Below are 13956 nucleotides of genomic sequence, written 5' to 3'. Positions count from 1 at the left end.
GAGGATTTTGTCAAATTCTGGATCCTGGATCCAGTAGTGTAATTTCAAAGCTGAGTTCAAATTTTATTTTTCTCCTATAAGACTTTACAAAAAATGGCCATAATGAAATCTTACACATATACTTAAAAGTATTAAAAGAAAACAAATAGATCATACAACAAAATATAAATTAACCAGTCTTTCTCAGTGTAGAACATAGTGTCTACCTCTCTAAACTCAAATAGTTTGGCCTGAAATACCCAAGTAATATCATAATATTATATAGCTTGAGTAAGATGTATGAATTTTAGTGTGTGTATATATGTGCTCCTATCGACATTTATTGAAATATATATATATATATATATATATATATATATATATACACACACACAAAATGGTTTTCTTAGAAAAACAATAATTTTAATGCAATAAAGGGGGTACATAGGAGTAGTGGGGAAAATGCTCAAATTAGGCTCTTGTTGAAAAAAATCCCTAAAACAATTTCAAAAGCTACAGAACATATGTACTAGGTCTATTCCAAATCAAGATGCATGTGTAGAAGCCAGAAAAAAATATGCTGTTTGTGTGAATTGAAGTGAGATTAGAGTCTAAATAAAATGAGATTCAGAGTCTGGGGTTACTTCTTCAGTCTGAAACAGATTATCTTAAGTTCCATGCATATAACTTTTCTGTGTGTCTTGCAGTACAATAGTTTAAATCCTGTTCTTAGATCCTTTTCTGCTTTACTTATGACATTATATTCTAATATGAAAAAAGACGTTTACACACACCCTTGTATGCATATAGTGTCTTGGCATACCAGCTTATGTTGACTATCTTTCTGGAACAAATCGAATGTATTCCCTATAATCAAGCTTAGTCCTGATACCAGAATGTAGAGATCTCAAGCTGAACCTGTGTCATGTTGTTTTGTTTTAGGTTTGTTTTCTATGGTGCACCTCCCCCAAGCCAGAAAATGACAACAGGTATTGATATTCTATTCCAAATTGAAATGGGAACTGAGATGGTATTGATGGAAGGTGAACTCACTTTCCTGATGGCTTGTAGCTGAGTCTCTAGGCTTTAAGATGAATTTCCCCTCTGCACCCAAGTTTAGGTCTTTCACAGACAACCCAGGCAAAGCAGGAAAATCTGTGAAAAATCTTGAATTCCATCTACTGAAGGTATTTCGAAGGTTGGCAATTATAATATCATGTATATACTCATAGCCTAAAAGAAGAAAATACGAATATGAATTGAAACTAATCATAAAGAGTGTGAACAACCCTTGCAATGGGATTCAGCATGCACCACTCAATTGTATGCCTCATTCTTCTTCTGGGCAATGTAGATTCTATACCCTAAACATTAGGAGAGTTGCATGGATATTATGATAAAGTACAGGTATGTAAACTGAGAACTCTAAAATTGAAGAGAATAATTTCAATTTACCCCTTTGTTTAGACCCTCTCATTGGAGCACTTTGTATGGCAGACTTAACAAAAGTCTGAGTCCTACTTTGACAGTATTAAGACCTTCCTGTTTTATTTTTGATATCAATAAGCTTTTTTATATCATAAGAACCTTACTTTATACATCTTGCTTTATATTAATTAATTTAAATATTTTCCACTGCACATTTTTTTTCATATAGCTGGGAAGCTAGCATTCTGTAAGTAATTCTGTAGCCATGCCAAGCACTTCTCTGTCCAATTTTTTTTCTTGCATATTTATAAATACTATTTTCCATTCACAGTGTGAGGGCAGAGATTTTTGGAATTAGTGAAGTGGAATGGCCTCTATTTCCTTCTATGGATTTTCTCCTTGACAATGCTCAGGTTGGGGCTGCATGCTGTAATTAACACATAAGCCCTATGCACACAGAAGAGTTTTTAGGACTCTGTTTGGGGTATGGACTTGGAAGAATGTGGCCTAATAATGAAGCAGAATTAACTTTTATGCAAGACATATTTTCTCAGCACTTCAGATAGTTTATAATCTGAGGGTTAGGAAGAGTCACCAGAGGAAAGTGTTCAATCACAAACCTGGATGAAATAAAACATGTTTCTCCATAGCGGCATAAGAACAACAACAGTTGAAGTGAACAACAAAAAATAACAGGAGGTAGCAATCCATTTTCCTTAATATCTCTTAATAAGAAAATTAATATTGCCAACATATCCTAATCAATTGAAATTCAAATATATGCAGAATTAGAAATTTGGTGGCTGCCATCCAATGGTCTCTATAATTGGAAAAAATGGAGAAATGGGTTCAATATTTTACAATTCAAATACACTTTCTACTTGTTTGTTAGTGACTTTGTCTTGCTGTGTACTACATAATTGTCTTGAAATCATGTTTCTCTTATCTCAGCCTCTAGATTATTAGGATTGTTTATTTGATGTTTTTACACTATATTATAGTTTTCAGACCAGCTTGCATATTTGAAAATAATATATATACACCCCAAAGAAATGTAGATAATTAATTTGGGAGGTGGCTTATAAGAGAACAACAAAGAGTGAGACAATGTTTTGCTTGGTATTTGTAATGATTGTATCAATTTTGAGGAAGAGGACCCTATAAGTTACTCTTTTTCTGAAATGAATGCTTTTAAAAACCATCACAGCAAATGAAGCAGAATCTTACCCTCACCTAATGTCTTTGCCATCCTGTAAGCAGAAACATTGTTCATTGAAACAGTTGATGAATTACCTCATGGATAGACCATCTTAATGAACACACCATTTCTTAAATGAATGAAACCTGTTCTGTGTGGGCTGAGAATGATGACAATCACTAAAGTCAAATAGCTTTAACCATGGCAGGAAATATAAATCCAAATAGTCGTTCCTAAAATTCATTCCTAGGAGCAACAGAACTGTTAACTCTTACCTTAGCTATTATTGAGGTAAAAAATCCTTTGGTGATGTGAGGGACATTGAAGTACAGCCTTATTACAATGAACTCCAATGTCTAAAAATTGTATTTATTTTGGATTTGTACTACAGTAAAAGCCAATATTTTAAAGCTCTACTACAATCAAAACAAACAAACAGAAAGATTTTTATTTATGTTCATTTAATAACATGTTCACCATTTCTGATTGGTAAAAAAAAAAAAAATATATATATATATATATATATATATATATATATATATAGTGTTGAATATAATAAAATGAGACAAAACAAAACAGAATACTTTTTCAAGTTGTAGAAGTTTTTTACTGCTTATGAGAAATATTCACACACACACACACACAACAGAAATAATCTTGTGACTATAGTTTCCTTAGAGACACAAAAATGTTCTTTCAGTGTGTTTTCGTGTTAATTTTGGAATTGTTTCTGTTTGTAACCATTTTGCTTCGATGTTTGTCTTTGTACCATATTGAGCTTGATACTTGAGCAGGTCAGACCAGGAAATGTAATTCCCTGAAACTGGAGATATGGATGCCTTTGAACCATCACGTGAGTGTTAGGCATCAATGAAAATTTTCTATTCCTAGTAGGATTTTGTGTAATGATCACCAATTTTTTCCAGTTATTTTCTTCAGAACAAATATACAGAGTCTTGTATTGTTTTCCTTTTAGGAGAGTTATGCTTCTCAGATGGAAAACTCAGAGTTTTTTGGTTTTTTGTTTTGGTTTGGTTTGGTTTGGTTTTTTTGTCATACTGCAGACTACTTCATAATGACATGTTATCATGTACCTGAAGGCTATGATAATGTTATTAAGTATAAATTTGATAAATGAAATATTGTTTATTTTATTTTCTTTTGTATTTATATTTAAGACTAAATAATGAAAACATTGAGATTTCAGGGTTAGACCACTGAACTCAACTAATCCTTTCTTAGATTTCCCTGTTGCTTACCTTGGAGTGCTCTTGGAGCTTCCTCATGGCCCGGACAGAACCACAGTTGGTAATCTTCACTGCTCTGAATGCCAAATAGAACCATCCATCACAAAGAATCTGACAGTAGAGTCTGGGAGATTCCAGTGATTTTGTTTACTTACAATTTCCAGTGCTCAAGCAGGGAAATTATTAGGACCAGTATTAATGGCATGTCTTTTGACCACAGGTTTGAGCCATCAGGACTAATTTCAAGAGATAACCCTGAGGTACTTGCCTTTGCTGTCTGAGAGATCCTTGGTCTGTTGGTCCACCATAGAATAAGAAAATGCATTCAGCCATAAATGCTAACCAAGACCAACATTATTAAAGATGACACACTTAGGTCTCTGCAGTCTGTCAGTGGAATATTTAAATTTAATTTGTCATGAGCACATAACTTAGCACCCAGAGAAGCATATACTTACAGTGATTATGATGACTTGATAAAGAATGTTTGAAAGATATGGGCACTTTGGCAACAGTATGAAAAATAGACAAAAAACAGAGAGGCTTTGAGGGTGCCTAGGAGTACACACAACCACTGGCATTCATTCAGAGATAGCCAGTCTGTGGAGAGCATGTCGATGTATCTAACCTTGAACATAGGCAATATACTGGAAAGAAGATCCACAACATAATTATTGCATGCAGAGTTATGGATTCATTTGATACAATCATATAAATAGAACATTTTGTTGAAATAGTTAACAATGTCTTGGAGTTACTAAAATGAACATAACCTCTAATTGGAGATATCATTAATTGTGCTTTCTTTGTGTTTCATGATCAAAACCAAGAATTGTCCCATAGAGTTCTTAAGAATTACACTAGGTAACAAAAATCCATTCAAGCAGATACTCAAACTTCTACCCACCCTAACTTACAAGAAGAGGACGACTGAAACAGAGAGAAACAGAAAGAGTGATAGAGACAGGGAAACAGAATGACTCTCAGAGAATCATCATACAAACTCATAGGAAGTATTAGAGAACAAAATGCACACATACAGAGAGACAAACACACAGAGAGTGATAGATAGATAGATAGATAGATAGATAGATAGATAGATAGATAGATAGATAGATAGAATTAAACAGAGATATGCATTTCAAAAAATAAAGGTGAAATATGCAGGAATGTATGCAGAGAGAAAGAATATAGCAAGAAATACATAGACACATTTATTAAAGATTAAAAACCAACAAAAATACAGTAGACCATGCACACTTACTCGCCACATACAGAAAGTGAAAACAAGAAGGAATTGGGGAAGACAGAAATCATATACCATAAAGGAAGGGCAATAAAATTTATAATGAAGGTAAAGGAAGGCAGATAGGAAAAGGAAGGAAGAAAGGAAGGAAGGAAGGAAGGAAGGAAGGAAGGAAGGAAGGAAGGAAGGAAGGAAGGCTCTTGTTTCTAAAATTGGCAGTCCTTAATTAGGTTTGTGCATATATTGTGATAAAGTGAGACTAATTGATCATATCTTTATTGTCTAGTGGTAGTAAACGTATAGGTCAGTACCATTGGGCTGTATGATTCATTTTTATGGAACCCTAGACAAGAAATTCAAGAAAATCTCCCTCTCAAGACTATTATTATAACTTAGATATGATTAGTTCCAAAAGAGATTATAAAATGTGATTTGTTAATTTATCATGATTAAGTTTCATCTGTATCATTTATATGCAACATGTTTGTAAATATGTGGATCTCAAAACCAAAATTAACTTTTAATTCAAATTAAGTTGAAAATAACATACAGGCATTCGCATCATTGGTAGTAACTTCTCAATGTTGTCATTTACCGTATCGATGTTTGTTGCTGTTACACATAAAGGCTATGAAAAGTACAGAGAAGAATGGTATAAAATAACTTTGAAGTTCATGGTTATCAAATTATTGTCTAATCATTACTTATAATCTACAGTCTGTAATTGCAACTCCAAAGTAGAATAAACATCTTGTTTTCTTGCCTTGACATAACTCTGGAAGACTGTCAGTCTAACATATTTATCACAAAATTAACTATGTGGGTACTTGGTATTCAAATATAACTAAAAGGTTGTGTATGGTAAAGGAAGACTGAGTAGTCATTGGTACAGGAGCTCAGCATCCTGACTTTCTTACATGATAGCAGCAGCAAGGCAGGGAGGGTGGTTAAAATTGAGCACAACCCTTTGCTTCCTTCCCATCTAGACTTTCATCATTTTACATAGTTACTTTCATGCACAGCATGTGCAGAGTTTTAGGTAAATAAGTATTAATAGCAACTGCATTAAAAAAAAAAAAAGACAAAACAAACAAAAGCCAGGTGTGGTGGTACACGCCTTTAATCCCAGCACTTGGGAGACAGAGGCAGGTGGATTTCTGAGTTCGAGGCCAGCCTGGTCTACAAAGTGAGTTCCAGGACAGCCAGTGCTACACAGAGAAACCCGATTTTGAAAACAAACAAACAAACAAACAAAAACAAAAACAAAAAACCCAAAAAATAAACAAACAGAAAAGAAAATTTAAAAAATGAAACAAACAAAAGATGAATGAGTACTCTCTCCATATCATGCTTTGTATATAGTAAGATGGTAAACAGATATACATTACTGAAATCTGTAATTGTTGATGGAACTATGAACCCAAAATGAATATTTTAGAATGACTCCATCACATAATACTCCCAAGAACAAGCAAGGTACTTGTATTATTAACTCCCTACTGCCTTTCACACTTAGAAACTTTTAAAGAGACATAGGAAACCAGCAAGAAGAAAATAGCATGAAATCAGATGATTGCAATCTGAGAAGACACCACTGATATACTTGATTCAAATACATTACCAAAGTGTATGACAGTGAGTAGATAGGTATATCTGCTTTTTTCATTTTTTTTTTAGGTATTTTCTTCATTTACATTTCCAGTGCTGTCCCAAAAGTCCCCTATACCCTTCCCCCCACTCCCCTACCCACACGCTCCCACTTCTTGGCCATGGTGTTCCCCTGTACTGAGGCATATAAAGTTTGCAAGACCAATGGACCTCTCTTTCCAATGATGGCCAACTAGGCCATCTTCTGATACATATGCAGCTAGAAACACGAGCTCTGGGGGTACTGGTTAGTACATAATGCTGTTCCACCTATAGGGTTACAGACCCCTTTAGCTCCTTGGGTACTTTCTTAAGCTTCTCCATTGGGAGCCCTGTGATCCATCCAATAGCTGACTCTGAGCATCCACTTTTGAGTTTGCTAGGCCCCAGCATAGTCTCACAAGAAACAGATATATCAGGGTCCTTTCAGCAAAAACTTGCTAGTGTATGCAATGGTGTCAGAGTTTGGAGGTTGATTATGGGATGGATCCCTGGGTATGGCAGTCTCTAGATGGTCCATTATTTTGTCTCAGCTCCAAACTTTGTCTCTGTACCTCCTTCCATGGGTGTTTTCTTCCCAATTCTAAGAAGGGGCAAAGTGTCCACATTTTGGTCTTTGTTCTTCTTGAATTTCATGTGGCTTTCAGATTATATCTTGTATCTTGGGTATTCTAAGTTTCTGGGATAATATCTACTTATCAGTGAGTACATATCATGTGAGTTCTTTTGTGATTGGGTTACCTCACTCAGGATGATGCCCTCCAGGTCCACCCATTTGTCTAGGAATTTCATAAATTCATTCTTTTTAATAGCTGAGTAGTACTGAAAGACCCCCGAAGGGAGACCCTCACTCAAGTCTCGGGACTGCCGCGCACCCAAGAAGACACTGAGACCGAACTCAGAATATAGGAAGGAAGATTTAATACAACAGCAACAAGCAAGCACATGAACCAGAGCTCTGGGGCCGAAACTCATACACCGAGCATGGTGTAGAGGAGATTCGACGCCCGGCCCAAATTTTTCACAGGCTTATATAGAAAAAAGCCAAGGGGGGAGCAGGGTGGGGAAAGTACAAATCTGCGTCACTAAGGGGTTCTGCCAAGGGTTTTTCCAAGGGACTTTCCGTAACCAAGAGGTCATGTCCTATATTTTGGCAATGTACCCGATCTATTGGAACATTCTGAGGTTGTTCTTATCTCAAAAATGTTCTTGAGGCTGTTCCAGGAAACCCTTATCTCAAAAATGTTCCTGGAACAGTCCTCAGTTGGGAGGGGATCGAACTCTGAGTTGAAGAGTTCAGGAATGTACTCTGGGGTGAAGAGTTCAGGAGTGTTCCGGGAACAATCTCCAGATGGGAGGGGGTAGGACTCTGGGGTGAAGAGTTCAGGTGGTCAGTAATTTTCCTCTTTCATTCCCCACTCCTCTTTGTAAGTAGCTCTAATCCTAGAGCGAGTGTTCGGCCTCCTGGAGGACCCGATATTGTTGCCTTAGTACCATAACTTGTACTGCATTTATTCTTTCTCTAATAAAAGCTACTAACTTATTAAGGATGCAGGGGCCAAAAGTAAGCAAAAGCATAAGTGTAATTAAGGGTCCTGCTATGGTGGAGAGGAGAGTGGTGAGCCAAGGGGACTTATTAAACCAGCTTTCAAACCATCCTTGTTGGCTTTCTCTTTCTCTTTTACGTATATCTAGGCGTTCTCTAAGTTTGGCCATAGAATCTTTGATTACTCCTGAATGGTCAACATAAAAACAACATTCTTCTTTTAGGGCAGCACAGAGTCCCCCTTCTTTAAGGAATAATAAGTCTAATCCCCTCCTATTTTGCAGCACCACTTCAGACAGGGAAGTTAAAGATTCTTCTAATTTGGTTATAGACTGTTCTATAGTTCTAAGATCAACATCCATAGCCGCACTTAGCTCCTCATAATATTGGGGGGCCTTAATTAAGGCAGCAGTTCCTGTACCTACTCCAGCCGCTACTCCCAATCCTAAAAGTACTGCCAAAGTTAAAGTAATGGGTTCTCTTTTCCAACGGACCCGGTGGTCAAATTTGTCTAAAAAAGAGCTATCATCATGATATAGGAGTCTAGGAATAAGTTGAACCAAAATGCAGAAATCTTTGGAGCTGTTAAAAACAGACATAGACACACAAGGAGTGAGACCTGTATTGCAAGCCCATACTGTGTCTATGGGGGGCACTAGATACTGACCACCTTTGTTAGACTGGACGTTCTGAGTCTGATTGCAGAGGTGCCGTTTATCCTGAGGTGCCTGGCCCAAACAAAGCCCACTCCCTGAAACCGCTGCCAGAGTCAACTTTCTGTTTTCTCCCCAAAGGCATTGAGAATGATCTGAAGTAGTATTATAAGTCCTAATCTGAGCAATTCCTTCATAATAAGGGGGCCTAGAGGCATAGCATAACCAACAGGATTGAGTCATATTAGGATTAGTCCTATTTAAAACTAAAAAAGCTCCTTGGATTAGACTGATCAGACTGCTTTCTGTGTCTAGGGGCGGTGGGGAAACTAAGGTTGGCTTCATGAGGGGAGTATTAGTCCCTAGGGAGGGTCCCACTGTGTTGGGCTGTGGAGTTGGTGGAACTGGTACAGCTGGGACTTTTGGGGGAGCCTGTGCGACTGGGGGTTCCTGTTCCATAAGGACCTTGTTGGGCCCTATGGGTGTTACCGCCAATTCTTTTACTGTCAGCCTGATTGTAAAAATGAACCCAGGGTCTCTTGGTGTAATATATACTCGCCAACCCCACTTATTTCCTTTTAGCCAACTCAAACGATGTTGTTTCCCTTTTTCAGTGAATTTTATAAGTAGGGGGTTGCAGTATTTACCTTTGCATGGTCCTGGGGGACTGTTTTTAAAAGCGCACCCACTATCTGGATATTTATAGGGGTTTCTTTCTCCTTGGTTTGTCTTGTCATAACCACTACCTCGTTTTACCGTGATTAGATCCCAGTCAGAGGAAGGCTTCCAGTAGGCATCCCCTGTCGTTTCACATGTCCATTTACCACAAAAGTAATCTGATGCCCCTCCACATTCTTGTTGAAGCCTTCTGCTCCGACCCTGACCGGGGCAAACATAAAATTGTGCAGCTCTAAGATTAGCTCGGTAGAACTGCCCCGAACATCCTAGACTGTTCCCTATCCCATTCGGAACACACCGCTGCTCAGGGGGTGGGTTACTAAGATCAGTATGATCAGGGAGGTCCCAATTGGGAGATCCTGCTGCTAACCTACAGATGTCAGGTGTGAGATCAGGCCACCAAGTCCAAGGTGGATGGACTGCAGTGATTGCCCATACAATGTTTCCCTCCTCATTAAGCACTTCCCAAGACTGTTGAATTGGGGCATGAGGGTTGTGGTGCCCTAGGCTCAGGGTGGCACTTGCGACGCAGGCAAAGTTTAAGAGGATTGTCAGTAGTTGCCACCGTCCAGTTGTCTTCATGGTTGCCTCTTCCCTGGCTAGGAGCCTTCTTGACGTGGGAGGCGTGGATCCAGGCGGCGATTCCGTCTACTTTTACTGCCGTGGGAGTTGTTAACAGCACCAGATATGGTCCTTTCCACCGAGGCTCAAGACTGCCAGTGCGATGTTGTCTGACAAGGACCGAATCTCCAACCTGGAACCCGTGGGGCACTGCTGTAGTCCCCGGTGCATAAGCTTCTTTGATCTGGTCCCAGATCTGCGTTCTGACAACTTCTAAGGCCTTTAAATGGGTAAACAGAGCAGAGGGTGAGGAAGAGTCAACACAGGGATCCAATATCCCTCCAGACTCAGTCAAGGGGGGCGGTCCCCCATGTAGAATTTCATAAGGAGTAAGACCGAAACGTCCAGGTGTGTTTCGGACCCTAAGAAGCGCAAAGGGAAGGAGGGTCACCCAGTCCTTACCGCCGGTCTCAATAGCTAATTTAGTTAGGGTCTCTTTTAGAGTCCTATTCATTCTTTCTACCTGTCCTGAGCTTTGGGGTCTATAAGCACAGTGTAACTTCCAATCAGTCCCCAATTGTGTGGCCAATCCCTGACTTACCTGGGCAACAAATGCGGGCCCGTTGTCTGAGCCAATTACCTTAGGGATCCCAAACCGGGGTAGGATTTCTTCAAGGATCTTCTTGGTTACTACCTGAGCAGTTTCAGACTTAGTGGGAAAGGCCTCTACCCATCCTGAAAAGGTGTCTATAAATACCAGCAGGTACTTGTTACCATACATTCCTGGTTTAATTTCAGTGAAATCCACTTCCCAGTAAACTCCGGGGCGATCCCCTCGTTGTCTCTTTCCTTGTTCTTTGTAAGGTCGAGCAGCATTGGTGAGAGCACAAGCCTTGCAGGAGTCAATTACCTGCTGTACCACTGAATTGAGTTTTAAAATATAATAATCAGACCCCTTGATCAGCTGTAGGAGTTTATCAGATCCCAGATGAGTCAGTTGATGTAATTTTTGGACATAGTCTCTTCCTTCTTTTGTAGGTAAAATAATGCGCCCATCTACAGTCCGCGCTAGCCCCCTAAAATTGAATTCCTGCGCCTGTTTGCGACAAACCATGGAATCTAATAGTTTAAAATCTTCATCAGAGTAAGTATAATTAGGACTGGTTGCCAGTGAGGGCTCTGGCAGGGGCCTGCCTCTTTCTGCCATGATTGTTACCCCCTGGGCTGCCTGCTTTGCTGCTACATCAGCCATCTGGTTTCCTCGGGCCACAGGATCTTGTCCTTTTTGGTGGCCCGGACAATGGATAATAGCCACTTTCTTTGGCATATGTATAGCCTCTAGGAGGGCTAGAATTTCTTCTTTGTTTTTAATGTCTTTACCTGCCGAGGTAAGTAGCCCCCTCTGTTGGTAGATGGCCCCATGGATATGGGCTGTAGCGAAAGCATAGCGGCTGTCAGTGTAAATGTTGATCGCCTTACCTTCAGCCAACCGCAGGGCTTGGGTTAGCGCCATAAGTTCAGCCTTCTGAGCCGAAGTTCCTTCTGGAAGACCACTCGCCCAAATTACCTGCTTTCCATCTACTACTGCCGCTCCTGCTCTTCTTTTTCCCTCCACCACAAAGCTGCTGCCATCTGTGTACCAGGCAGGCACACCTGGCCAAGGCTGATCAGTTAGATCTCTCCTCGTTCCAGTTTCTTCAGCCAGGACATCAGCACATTGATGTACAGGAGTGGAGTTGTCCGCCAAGGGGAGGAGGGTGGCAGGATTGAGGATGGGAGGTGGAGCAAAAATTACTCGATTGTTTAGCAACAAACACTGGTAGTGGGTCATCCGGGCATTAGTTATCCACCGGTCAGGGGGCTGACGTACAATACTCTCCAGAGCATGGGGGGCGATTACAGTCACATGCTGACCCAGAGTAAGCTTGTCAGCGTCTTTAACAAGCAGGGCTACTGCAGCAATGGCTTTCAGGCAGGAGGGCCAACCGCTGGCAACTGGGTAGAGCTTTTTAGATAGGTAGGCCACTGGCCGCTTCCAGGGCCCCAGAGTCTGAGTCAAGACCCCATGGGCTATCCCAGCCCGCTCATCAACATATAGGGTAAAAGGCTTACTCAAATCTGGCAAGGCCAGGGCGGGGGCTGCAAGCAGGGCTGCCTTTATGCTGTCAAAGGCTTTTTGGTGTTCCTCAGTCCAGGTGAATGGGACTTTTTCCTTAGTAAGTGGATATAGAGGGGCCGCCAATGTTGCAAACCCTGGTATCCAGAGTCTGCAAAAGCCCGCCGTCCCCAGAAACTCACGTACTTGGCGCGGGGTGGTAGGGGTTGGGATCAGCATCACAGTCTGTTTTCTGGCCTCGGTGAGCCACCACTTTCCTTCCCGGAGGGTGTACCCTAGGTAGGTCACCTCGGTGCGACATAGCTGGGCTTTCTTAGTCGATACCCGGTACCCCAACTCACCCAGTTCATTCAGGAGCCTCTTGGTTCCTTCAAGGCACAGTTCCTGAGTTGAGGCTGCAACCAGTAAGTCATCTACATACTGTAAGAGAGAAATCTGAGGGTTTTTCGCTCTGAAAGGCGCAAGGTCACGGTGTAGCGCTTCATCGAAAAGAGTAGGGGAGTTCTCGAATCCTTGGGGCAACCTTGTCCAGGTTAGCTGGCCTGTATATCCTCCTTCTGGGTCCCTCCACTCAAAAGCGAACAGTGGCTGGCTATTAGGGTGTAATCGAAGGCAGAAAAAGGCATCTTTTAAGTCTAGGACAGTGTACCAAGTCCGCTCTGGCGGGAGGGAACTTAGTAGGTTGTAAGGATTTGGAACAGTAGGGTGAATGTCCTGCACCCTCTTGTTAACTTCTCTCAAATCTTGCACTGGTCGATAATCATTTGTCCCAGGCTTTCGTACTGGCAGGAGAGGTGTGTTCCAAGGGAATTGGCAAGGCACTAGAATTCCTTACTCTATCAGTCTCTGAATATGTGGCCGGATGCCTTCTTTAGCTTCCTTACTCATAGGGTATTGTCTGACCGAGACGGGGGAGGCATCGGCTTTTAACTCTACCACGACCGGAGGTACTTGTTTAGCTAATCCCATCCCTGCCTGCTCAGCCCAAACTCCAGAAAAAGCGGATAGCCATTCAGGACCTGGCAATTGTTTGGGACCCTGCTCATGAAGGTGATACTCTTCTTCTAAATTTAAAACCAAACACGCTATAGGGGTCTCTCCCCAGGTAACTTCTGGTCCCTTTGAGGTGAACTGAACTTGAGCTTTAAGTTTGGTCAACAAGTCTCGTCCCAGAAGGGGCGCAGAATTCTCAGGAATCACAAGAAAAGAGTGGGTTACTTGATTTTTTCCTATTTCCAAAACTCTCTTAGTAGTCCAGGGGTAAAATTTACTGCCAGTAGCTTCTATTACTATAGTCTTCTTACTTCCTAATTGTCCTAATGGTTTAGTCAAGACTGAATGTTCTGCTCCTGTGTCTATTAAAAAATTAACAGGAGTCCCCTCCACAGAAAGTGTTACCCTAGGCTCAGGGAGGGGGTCCGAGCCCCGACTCCCCTAGTCTTCTTTCATAGTCAACACCTTGGGTTCTTTTGGCTTCCTTTTGGGGCAATTTCTGGCTCAATGTCCTTTCTCTTTACAGCATGCACACTGGTTTTTTTCAAGTGGAGGTTTCTGTTCCCTTGGAGATCTTCTTGCCCTGTTGCCCAGGTACCCTGACTGTCCTTTTTCTGACCTTCTTTCTCCTACTACTGTGGCCAAAATTCTAGTTAAGTTTCTC

At 40.7% G+C, this 13956-nt stretch overlaps 1 pseudogene; it reads right to left on the bottom strand.

Annotated features, from left to right (window-relative positions):
- Positions 1-13956, bottom strand: part of LOC110287930 (rho GTPase-activating protein 20-like) — a 251368-nt pseudogene that overhangs the window by 5210 nt on the left and 232202 nt on the right.

Source organism: Mus caroli, unplaced genomic scaffold, assembly GCF_978045245.1.
Source record: "Mus caroli unplaced genomic scaffold, Mus_caroli_1 scaffold_3, whole genome shotgun sequence".
NCBI lineage: Eukaryota > Metazoa > Chordata > Mammalia > Rodentia > Muridae > Mus > Mus caroli.
Note: the sequence above shows the minus strand (reverse complement) of the source record. Positions and strands in the feature narration are given on the sequence as shown.